General features: G+C 37.7%; 1 non-coding gene across 1 annotated transcript; it reads right to left on the minus strand.

Annotated features, from left to right (window-relative positions):
* Positions 1–2,550: 2,550 nt before the first annotated feature.
* On the minus strand, positions 2,551–2,709 carry LOC124523707 (U1 spliceosomal RNA). Its single transcript, XR_006965083.1, has one exon. It is a non-coding gene; the product is annotated as a U1 spliceosomal RNA (small nuclear RNA).
* Between the last annotated feature and the right edge of the window lie 8,922 nt (positions 2,710–11,631).

Below are 11,631 nucleotides of genomic sequence, written 5' to 3' on the forward strand. Positions count from 1 at the left end.
GTGCACATAGAACATTTCATTGTTTTTTTACAGGAAAAATTCTAGTTTCTCTAAAAGAAGTGAGTTGATTAATGGATATCAAATGGCTAAAATAGAATTAAGAAAGTTGGAATTTAGTCATCTGTCACACCTTTTTTTTTTTATGAGACACTGCATAAGTCATGTAATTGTGAACTTCTTCTTCAAAGTAGGAATAGTTGTCCTTCCACACCTGCCTCATACTGCTGAGAAACTCAAATGAGATAAAGTACATGGCAGCACAAAGTATGCATAGGTAGGCAAAAACTAGTTGAGTGGCCAAGGTCATGAGCTCTGGAGTCAGACTCCCTGGGTTTAAATCGTGACATTGACTTTGCTGCCTGTGTGTGCCTGTCTCTGATACTTAATCTGTAAAATGGGAAGATAGTACTACAGATCTCTAAAGCTCTTGGGAGGAGTAAGTGAGAAAATCACTAAAAACACTTATTACTCTAGTTGTGTGGTTTCAATAGTGAATCGGTTACGATCTTTTAATTTTCCTAAGAACTTTAACCTACATTGCATGGCCCAAGCAAACAATTAATGTATTTATATATAAATTTCCTAGAAGGACCTAAATGATTAAATAGTTTTATAGAAGAAAGTTTGTGTTTTTAACTGTTAAATCACCCAAAATCACAAATAGTAAGTATAGAAACAGTATAACTGTCTTTAATAAACTGAATACCTAGCATTCAAAAGTAAATAAGAGTTTTAGCCCTAGGAGTGAAACTTGACTTTCAACCTATTTCTATATTTGCATTTATGAAACACTTATCTGCTAGACCCCCAATCCATTGACTTCAAAGATTTCTTACCACGTCTTAATTGCTCAGCTCTTGTGTACATCTGCTGAGTAAGAGCAGCATACAGATATAACACAACACACTGTACATTTTTGGTCAGCAAACTCTAGAGTGAAAAAAATCTTCTGGTAGCCCATTTTGACAATTCTTGTAATTTGCGGTGATGTTTTCATTACAGTGTGTCACACAGGAAGCCACAAAAGGATTAGACATAGACCAACTCATCCACATTTCTTCCAGCCAGTAATCACATTGATGCCCACCAGCGGCCCGGATCTGCCTTAGTGCCCGCTCTGCCATTTACCAGACAGTGTGGCCCCTAAACTCATTAAGAAATGGATGTACCACATAGTTTAAACTGCCATTATCTGTGTTTTATTAGGCTCAGTGATTTGATCTTCCAAAAATATCTAAGCCCACAATAAGATGAATGTTGGGTATGACAAAAATATGCTAGCGGGATTTTGAAAACCACAGAGAAACTCTATAGGAAATATTAGGAAAGAAGAGGGCAAGAAACAAGTGACCTGGAGAAAACATATAGATACCATAAAATTGGATCCATGCTATACCGTCCTTATGGTCTTATTGAATAGATTTTGAAAATCCAAAAATCATGTGGACTTTATCCAAACCTGAATTTTTGAAAAAGCCATAGCTTTTATTGGACTAATAAAAACCAGGTAATGTGTTTGCTGATACAATGGAAAGACTACAATGGAAACTTTATATTTGATGATTTTTTTTTCTCTAGTTCCTGAGTTACTTTTTGTAGGTATGAAGGTGCCTAATATTCTAAAGAGTAATAAAACCAGTTTAAAACTTTGAATCTACCCATCAATTAAAGAAGCTATCTGCAGTATTTTCTTTTAGTAATATTTCATTTCAGTCTTTTCATTTGATGCTACAAAGCATTTGATAGGATTGAAAATTTCCTTCTCCAACTTTTTTCCTCCTTGATATTCAAAATGGGTCTCCTGGATTGGCTCCAACTCCCTCGATATTTTCCCACCATTTCTGTCACAGGCTTCTCTTCCCCACCCATCCAATAGATAGATAGATAGATAGATAGATAGATAGATAGATAGATATTGGATCATCTTCCTCTCTGTTCTCTGGGTAATCGTATTCACTTCCATAACTTTATCACCTATAAATCTACATCAAAATACTGCTTTCTAGCCCCAACATCTATCTTGAGCTTTAGATTCAGATTTTCAACTGCTGAACACACAATCATCTATAAAAATGCTGCATCATCTTTAAATTCAACTATCAATTTGACTAATAAAAAATAGTTTAACCTTATGCTTCCTTATATTTATTTTTACATTTATTATTACTATAAATATATGCACAAAACCTTGTATACTGCTTTTCTCCTCAAAGTTGCATCCTGGATCTCTGCAAACAAAAGACTTTGTGATCGGACATTTTCTTCTCATTGCCTCCCATAACATCTTTTGTATAACTCTGTCATAGTGTTTTATACAGTGAAATAATTATTCATTTTCCTGCCTGTGATGCTAATTACAGTGTGAGCTTTATCTTCAACGAGCATTATTTTTTGTTAATCTTGCATCCCTATCTGCCAAACAGTGCCTAGCACAAAGGACAGATTCAATCAGTGTTGACAAATGGATGAATCAATCATGCATTTCCTAAGACTGACTTTATTATCTTCACCTGTTTTTTTGTTTGTTTTTGTTTTTGTTTTTGTTTTCTTAAGGAGCACAAACGCAGTCTCCTACTAACAGATTATGCAGTCAAGTTTCCCACATTTGGGGAAATTGCAGAGGTCAGCACATCCTGAAGTGCAATTGATGAGTCTCACCCTGAGAGAACCACTTTTGTGATCGTGATATCTGCACAGCCAAGTGTTTATTATCTTCACCTTCTTCACTGTTAGAATTCTTTAGTTCGGTTGTTACGTAATTATAATGTTCTCCACATACACTTCCATTGTTGTCTAAAACACATTTCTCCAAAGCTGACAGTTTATAGTTACATCATTGGTGAATTGTTTGGAGATGTTAGGAGAGTGATGATGTATGTTGCCATATGATTTTCAGTGTCATGGCTTAGAGTGGAGAACAGGCAAGAATTACTTCCTTCTTACTGTCTCAAAGACATATAAATATAAGGAGATCTTTGAGTCCTTCAATGACTTACAGCCCTCTCACCAACCATGTACATCCAGCCTCCCAATGCAGATCTGGAATTCACAGAGATGGCATGGCTGATCTCTGCCTCAACTCCTTACCTCATTTAAGAAACACATTTCCTGACCATGCTTTTTATAATACATGTCCTCAAAACTCTTTCTACAATCCCAGTTTCAACATTTAAAAGCAATAATAATTTTGTTGTTACTTTATTATTTATGTAATGTATCTTGAATATTATTGAAAGTGTTTTGGAGAAATTCTAATGAATAACATTGTTGCCTGCTAGAGTGAAAAAAATTGTTTTTAATCCCACCTTCATGAAGCCTATTAAACAAGGTGTAATTAAGTAAAAATCAAGAATGTGAAACAATGAAAAGTGCTAAAGATCAAAATTAAGTACAGAAGGGGAAGAAAGGCATGCTTACATTTGAAGTAGAATAACAAGGGAAGGCCTCTCTGCAAACATGACATTTGAGTAAAGACCTGAAAAAAAGTGAAACCGCAGAACCATACAAGTTTCCAAGAGAGAGCATTCCCAACAGGGACAAAAGCAAGTGCAAAGGACCTGAGGCAGAAATATACCTGTTCTATTATAGGAATCACAAGGAAGCCAATGAAGCTGTAGCTAAGGGAGCCAGATGGCAGGAATGGGTGTGTGGTTGTGGATGTGTGAATGAGAGGGGAACATAAAGGATGGCAGATTGGACAATTCTTTGTAGATTATATCAGAATTTTGGTTTTACTCTGAGGAAGGTAGAAAGCTAGTGAATGATATTGAGAAGAGGAGATGCTTGCCCTTATATTTTAGCAGGATAATTTTGCCTATTGCATCGAGAAAAGACTATCAAAAGCCAAGGGTAGATTCAGGGACACTAGAAGGCGTTGTAATAATCCAGGCAAAAGAGAAGAGTAGCTTGCTCTAGAGTAATAGAGGAGGAAATGATGAGAAGCAGTTGGATTCTGGATATTCCTTGAAGCTGAAGGCAATTTTTCCCCCAGATTAGATGTAGTGGATAATAATCTAAATATATAATACCAATTTCTCATGCCCTACACCTTTAATGGCTTCTCAAATTTAGGCAGCAGTGTTGAATTTTCTTAAGCTTTCCACTCATTTCTACATCTAGTCTGTCAGAGAACTCTACCATTTCCAATTCTAAAACATGTTCATATATGTTCCCTCCATCCTTCCTATATCTACCACTCTACTTACTGAGCTCTCATTATTTCTTACCTGACAATTGCAATAGTCTTTTAATGGTTCTCCATGTTTCCTGTTTCTCCCATATCTAATTCTGCCTCCTCAAGTCTACCAGAACCATGTTTCCAGAGCAGAGATCTTTGTCTCTCCTCTTTTTAAAATCCTCAGTAGAGCTACAGTGCTACAGAACAAGTCCAAAAGGCCCTCCCTTTTCCAGCCTCATCACCCAGTAGCCAATCATGACCTCTCACCATTCCTCAGTTCTTTCCCATCTATGCGCTTATTTGCCTTTGCTCATTGTGCACTCTCTGTTTGAAATTTACTTTGCTTTGATATCACCTTCTGACATATCGTCTCAGGGGAACCAAATTCATCAACCCCAGCCTTGCATCCCCAAAGCACATCAGGGCACCTATGACTCTGTGTTATGGCTAGTAGTATGACCATCTCCCATTTTACCCATTTTATTCAATGCTTAGCATATCAAAGATGCTCAACAAATATGTGATAGATGTTGAAATATATACCTAACCCAAAATGTGCCCTATGCCTTTCCATGCTTCTTTTGCCCTAGGCTTACAGTAGGCCAGTCCAGTGACCATCCCTTAAAAATTACAAAGTAGCAATATATAGGTATATAAATCCTTCACAGTCATGCAAAGGTATGTCTACAGGAAGGAGCCTTAAAAAGTCAAAGCAAAGTTACTTAGCAAACTCTCTTCTCTGCTTTTATATTATATTGCTCTTTCATTTGTCTTTCATTTATATGTCTCTAGTGGTTATTTTTCTGCCTTCTTTACCTATTCCTATTTCTCTTTTAACAGTAGGATCCTCATCTATGCTACCATTATACTTCTTATCTACCATTCCTCTCAGTTTCTTTGCAGACGTTAATGACTCATAAATCTAAAGCTGCACTCTAACCTCTCACCTAGTCTCCCATTTTGTATTTCCAACTCTTCATATTGTTCATACGCCAAACAACATTCACTGCATCCACTTCATAATCATTATCCCCACTTCAGCTCTTCTTCCAATGTCACTCTTTGAGGTAACTACTGTTCCAATTTCTCAGCTTAAAATATTGAGGTTATCTTTGTCCCTTTTAATTTGTCATTTATGTTGTAAGATAATAAATATTTATTCAAAATTCTTTTTTTTCTTGCTTGCATCAACTGTAGAATTAGGCGGAATTACAAGAGCAGTCCAACTGGTCCTATTTACTCCAGAATCTTCCCTCTTCATTCAGCCTTTGGCTGACAGGCTAATTAGGACACTAATGCTAGCTGTTGTTTGCAAGTAAATCCTAAAATCTCAATGACTGAAAACTCCTGTACACTCGCATGTTACACTGCAACACAGGTGTTTCTACTCAAGCAGTCTCCATTCAGGAATTCAGGATCTTTCTCTCTCATGGTCCCACCCATATCTAGGTCCGTGGAGTGCCTCCATTCAGCCAGCAGATAGGGAAGACACATCTGCATCTTTACCACTTTGACAAAGAAGTGACACAGATCACTTCTACTCAAATTTTCACTGGCCAAAACTCTTATCATATACCTTCACATAACCAAAGAAAGACTGGAAAATAAGTCTAGCTGTTTCCCCAGAAAGAGCAGAAAATGAATTTTGGCAATGCATTGCAGTCTCTGACACATTCATCTCTCTAAAACAGAACTCAGACCAGAGAAAAGTCTTCTCTGAAAGTATGAAGTCTCAGTCCCCATCCTAAAGGTCCAGACCTTCATAATATGATGCTGCTGTTGTTTGGATAAAGAACAGATTGCCACAAAGAGAGGTGCTTTTCTTCCCACTCGAGGTCTGACTCTGAAGAATGGTAAGTCTTCCCAATTTTTAGGAAATTGTTCATCTAACTAAAGCAACTATACTGCTGCCTGGGTCAGTGGCAATATAGATGTTTTTACTTAACATCACAGAACACTTGAGAAAAAACAGCCCTGCTAAATGCTGCTAAGAAAAACACCAGTCCGTTGACTATCACCTGTGGCCAATTAAACAGACCACTTCGTTTCCAAGCTCATCATTGTGGCTATCTTGACAGTAACATCAAATGAGAACAACTGCAGCTAAATCAACCACACAATGATCTCCATTTTGAGTAAGATGACAGAATCAGTTTAGCACAGTCATAGTTTTATTATTTCCATTCAACTAAGTTAATCTAAGAATGTTGTTGAGGAATTAGATCCAAATCTTAAAACTAGATGAATCCTACTCTTACAGACCACACGAACCTGCCTTTCCTTTTACAGAAGAACAAAAGCACAAATCCCAACTACCTGTCACTTAAAAAGGAAAGAGGAATTATATCACTATTAGCCAAAGATATAAACATTGCAGCAGGAGATATGTTCCAGCTTGCACATGCTTCAAACTGTCAGTGCTCTCTGCATTATACCACCCTCTCCTTACAGCATCAACTCCAGAATGCAGTCAAAACAGTGCAAGTTAAGAGGAGATATTTTGAAGGCAAAGTGACATACAGCCACACAATCACTCAATTGAATGAACAGAATTACAGTTTTTGCAAACTGGAAGGCTGTCACTCAAAGTGACACCTGGCCTGCTGTTCATTGGACAGTCCATGCATGTAATGTAATAGCTCCTCCAATTGTTGGCAAGAGAAGAGCAGGGATCAAGGCAGCTATTGCCTGAATTCCAAATGGCAGGAAAATTTTAGTATTGGGTTCTATTGTTTGCAATACCAGTGGTGTCACAAGTGAGAATGAAAAGAATAGAATTCTAAACACTAAAGAGAAGATTAAAAAAAATACATACTATTTTTTTTTTCTCTCAGCTGAGCAATTCTCCATTCTTTTTGGTGGAGAACAGGGAATGAGAACCAAGATGATATTTTCATAAATACACACCCCAGAAGGAAATGTTACTGTAAACATTTAAGATGACAGAGACCAAGATCTATGCATTTTCATGCCAAATATTTGAAATCAGCCTTGTAAAGGAACTGAAATTTATATAGTATGCAGCCATACCTGTTGACTCCAGTAATTGGTGCAATAAGGTGCCAAAACACTGTCTAATTCATAAGGAATAAACAAATCGTTCCTTTATTCAACCAGTGCCGATTGAATGTCTAACGTGTCACTCAGGGCTGTTGTTACCATTTACCAAAACTGTTGTTCTTAGCACTCAGAATACAGCAGTGGACTGGTGGTCTGGTGGAGCTGAAATATTCAAATTGAGGAATCAGACAATAGACAAAATCAATAATAAAATACAGAGCCTATTAATAGGTGCTAATTGGTTTGCAAAAAAGAGTACAGTCAAATGTCTTAGTCAAGTTTACCTTTGTGAAGGAGATAGAGATAAGGAGGGATTACCATTGTAAATAGAGTGGTCGAAGTGAGGTGAGAGGGTGTTTTACCAATATTTGTAAGCAACGTATTCGGGCAGAGAGAAAAGCCAGTGCAAATGCCCTGAGAAAGGAGTGAGCCTAACATACTCAAGGAAAATCAAGGGCACCAGTATGGCTAGAGAAGGAGTGTGCAATAGAAAAAAGTCCAAGAAGTTAGAGACGAAAGTGGCCTCAACTATAATTATTATTTGGCTTCCGTTTGAGTGACACTGGATGTGAACAGAGGCATAACGGCATCTTAGTTAAGTTTTAAGTGGATTACTTGGAATACTGTGTTGAGGACAGACTGAGGGAGGCAGGGGTAGGAGCAATAAAGCCAGTTAGGAGGCATTTGCAAAAATGAAGACAAGAGATGATGGTAGCTTGGACCTGGATGGCATCAGAAGAGGTACTGAGCGAGAAGTAGTTGGGTTCTGGAAATATTTTGAAGATGAAGTCAGTAGGGTTTTCTGATGGAATGGCATGAATGTAGTACATGAGGAAAAAGGGGAACCAAGAATAATTTCAGGTTTTCTGGTGTGTTTTTTTTTTTCTTATTTGTTTTTGTTTTTTTTTTTTTTTTAGAAACTAGAGATAGGGAAGAGTGTGGATAGAATGAGTTTTCGAGGGAAGTCAAGTGTTTTGCATGATTAGTGTGTTGTGTGTATTACACATCTGAGTAGAGATGTTAATAAGCAATTGAATATGTGAGTCTAAATTGAGTTTTACTTGGGAGATATAAAGTTGGGAGCAGTCAATGTGAATGTGACATTAAAAAGATACTCAAATTACTTACACAACTCAACACCAAAAAAACAAATAATCCAGTAAAAATTGGATACAAGACATGAACAGACATTTTTCCCCGAAGAAGACATACAGATGGCCAACAGACATGAAAAGATTCTCAACTTTACTCATCATCAGAGAAATGCAAATCGAAACCACAAAATATCACCTTGCACCTGTCAGATTGGCTAAAATCAAAAACATAAGAAAGAATAACTGTTGGTAGGATGTGGAGAAAAAGAAATCCTCATGCATTATTGGTAGGAAAGTTGGTTCAACCAGTGTGGAAAACAGTATGGAGGTTCCTCACAAAATTAAAAATAGAATTGCCATATGATCCAGTAATTCCACTATGGAGTATTTCCCCAAAGAAAACAAAACACTAATTTGAGTATGCACACCTATATATATTGCAGCATTATTTGCAATAGCCAAGTTATGGAAGCAACTCAAGTGTCCATAAACAGATAACTGGATAAGAAGATGTGGTATGTATATACAATGAAATATTACTCAACCATAAAAAAGTAATATCTTGATATTTGCAACAACATGGATGGACCTAGAGGGTATAATGCTAAGTGAAATAAGTTAGAGAAAGACAAATACCGTATTATTTCACTCATATGTGGAATTTAAGAAACAAAACAAAGTACAAAGAAAAAAAGGAGACAAAAAACAACAACAACTCCTAATTATAGAGGACAAACTGATGGTTACCAGAGGGACAGTGGGTAGGAAATAGGTGAAGGGGATTAAGAGTACACTTATGATGAGCATTGAGTAATGTACAGAATTGCTGAACCACTATATTGTGCACCTGAAACTAATACAACACTGTACTTTCATTATACTGGGATTTAATTAATCCATTTTTTAAAAGATATTCATATTAAAAAACAGACAAAGGGAGTGCAGATAAAGGAGAGTTCCAAGAACGAAGCCTTGGCATACTTTGATATTAAGAAGATGGGAAGATGAACAGGAATTAGGTGTGAGATAAGTGACCACTATGGTAGGAGGAATATCAGAAGCCAGGTGCAAAACTTATTTCAAAAAATGGAGGATTATCAGTGTCTGGTACTGTTGATAACTGTTAATGACCAGGTACAGCAGTAGGTGACTACAGTCAGATCACCTGGTATCCAGCCTAAGTTGATGTGTTTCTGAAGTTCAGACTAAAGATGATATCAGCAATCAAAAAAGAGAAGTGCTAAGAATAACAAGAGTAATATATTACACTATATTCTCACTATTTGCCAGGCATTTTACCATTTTACAATCACAACCTCATTCAATACTCTCAAAAACACTTTTAAGTAAAGATTATTTCCTGCTTTTTACAGAAGAGATCCTAAGGCTCAGATAGTTCTTGTGATTTTCCTGAGGTCACACAACTATTCAGAAGAGGACCTGGGACACAAAACAGGATAAGACACCGCACTGTGCTTGGAACCATTATGCCACAGTAGTGCCACCTCACGCTGCAGTCTTTATTATTCTGAAGTTCCAACTGTTAAAGAGCTTTAATGACTTTGAGTAAAAAACTTACACAAAAGAAGGAAAAATGGCAACTGCATAACTAGTGACAGATTTTTTTCTAAATTAGACCAACCATTGCAACCTGAGTCATGGACCCATTTTTTTAAACAGTGCTACATTCAAAGAGAAATTCAATCCCAGAAATATTGAAAAATAATACAGATTTTTTAGTCATAATTTCTTAAAACTGAAGTATAGGGGTGTCAGAGACAGGGGATACATAGCATTCAACATAAAATGCTTTGTAAATACCTTATTTGATGAGTTTCCCTGTACCTCAAATTTATAACTACCTTTCTTCCTGTCTTTCTTTCTTGCTTGCTTGCTTGCTTGCTTTTAATGTTTATTTATTTTTGAGAGAGAGAAAGACAGAGCGTGAGTGGGGGAGGGACAGAGAGAGACACACACAGAATCCGAAGCAGGCTCCAGGCTTTGAGCTGTCAGCACAGAGCCCAGCGTGGGCTTGAACTCATGAACTGTGAGATCATGAGCTGAGCTGAAGTTGGATGCTTAACTGACTGAGCCACCCACGTGCCCCACAACTACCTTTCTCATAATAATCAACTCTGGCACTCTGCCCCCCTGAAACCCTGATGAAGAAATTGTCTGCCACATTTGTGAAGCAGAACAGCATACTAAAAGCACAGGCTGAGTGAGTCACTGAGCCCTGCTTTGGGAGATCTTTATGTCTCTGTGCCTCAGTTTCTCCATCTACAAAATGTAGTCATGATGGTATCTCACCCTAGGGTCATTGTGTAGATTAAATAAATCATCATATGTAAGCATTTAAAACAGTGCCCATCACACGGCAGATGCAAAATAAGCGTTAGCTAGTATGTATTGTTACAGCATCTCTCTGGTTGTATCATGGTAGTATTCTGCAAAGACAATCCCAATCTCTATATGTGCTACCCTGGGACTCTTCCTATTCACATTATGAAATCTCATACTCAGTTTCTGGATTCCCCTTCCTTTCCTGAGCTGTTCATGATTCCTCTCGGGCACTGTGACCCTTTGAAGCTCCTCTTAGCATGTCCAGAAGCAAAACTTGTCAGCTTTCTGACAAAGCCCAACCCTCCTGCAGAGTCAGTGTTGCTAGTTAATAGAAGGAAAAAGGTGTATTCACTTAACTCATTCCCTTGGGGAGCTGACAGCCACTCAAAGCTTTTTCTAAAACAACAAAAACAAAGATAGGATCATCTCTTGTCCTCCCCAGCCCAAATTTCTGAGCAACCTCTGTGCCCTAAGGTCTGCAAAACCCTGAGGAGTGGATGGCTAGAGAAGCAAAGCAACTTTGTTTATTATCACCGTGCCTGTCCTGAAACAAACAAGGAGGCAAGTCTCAAACCTGATCATAACCAGCCTCTTCAGGGTTTGCAATCTGCTTGTCCAGGCCCAAGTAGACCTTATTTGTGGGGAATCAGACTCTGTGAAACTAAAGCATTAAGTGTATATCATTCCAGCTTCCCAAATCATGTCAGCATCTCAGGCCTTTGTGTTCCTGGAGGTTTGCTAGAGTTGCCTCTTTTTCCTCCAGGAAAAATTGTGATGGCTCCTTGATTTGGTAATAAAATCCAAACAAGTTGCCTATTGAATAGTAAATCTGCTTCAAGAGTCAAATTGACCATGCCTGCTTCAACTTACTGCCCCCTGGTGGATGGCCTGCAGTTCCAGTTGCTTCAGTCTGAACACTGAGGTCTCACTGATTCATAGTTGTCAATTCAAAATGTG

This window comes from Lynx rufus, unplaced genomic scaffold (genome assembly GCF_022079265.1).
Source record: "Lynx rufus isolate CCGP_SWC_20201006 ecotype Redwood Valley unplaced genomic scaffold, mLynRuf1.p SCAF_1, whole genome shotgun sequence".
NCBI lineage: Eukaryota > Metazoa > Chordata > Mammalia > Carnivora > Felidae > Lynx > Lynx rufus.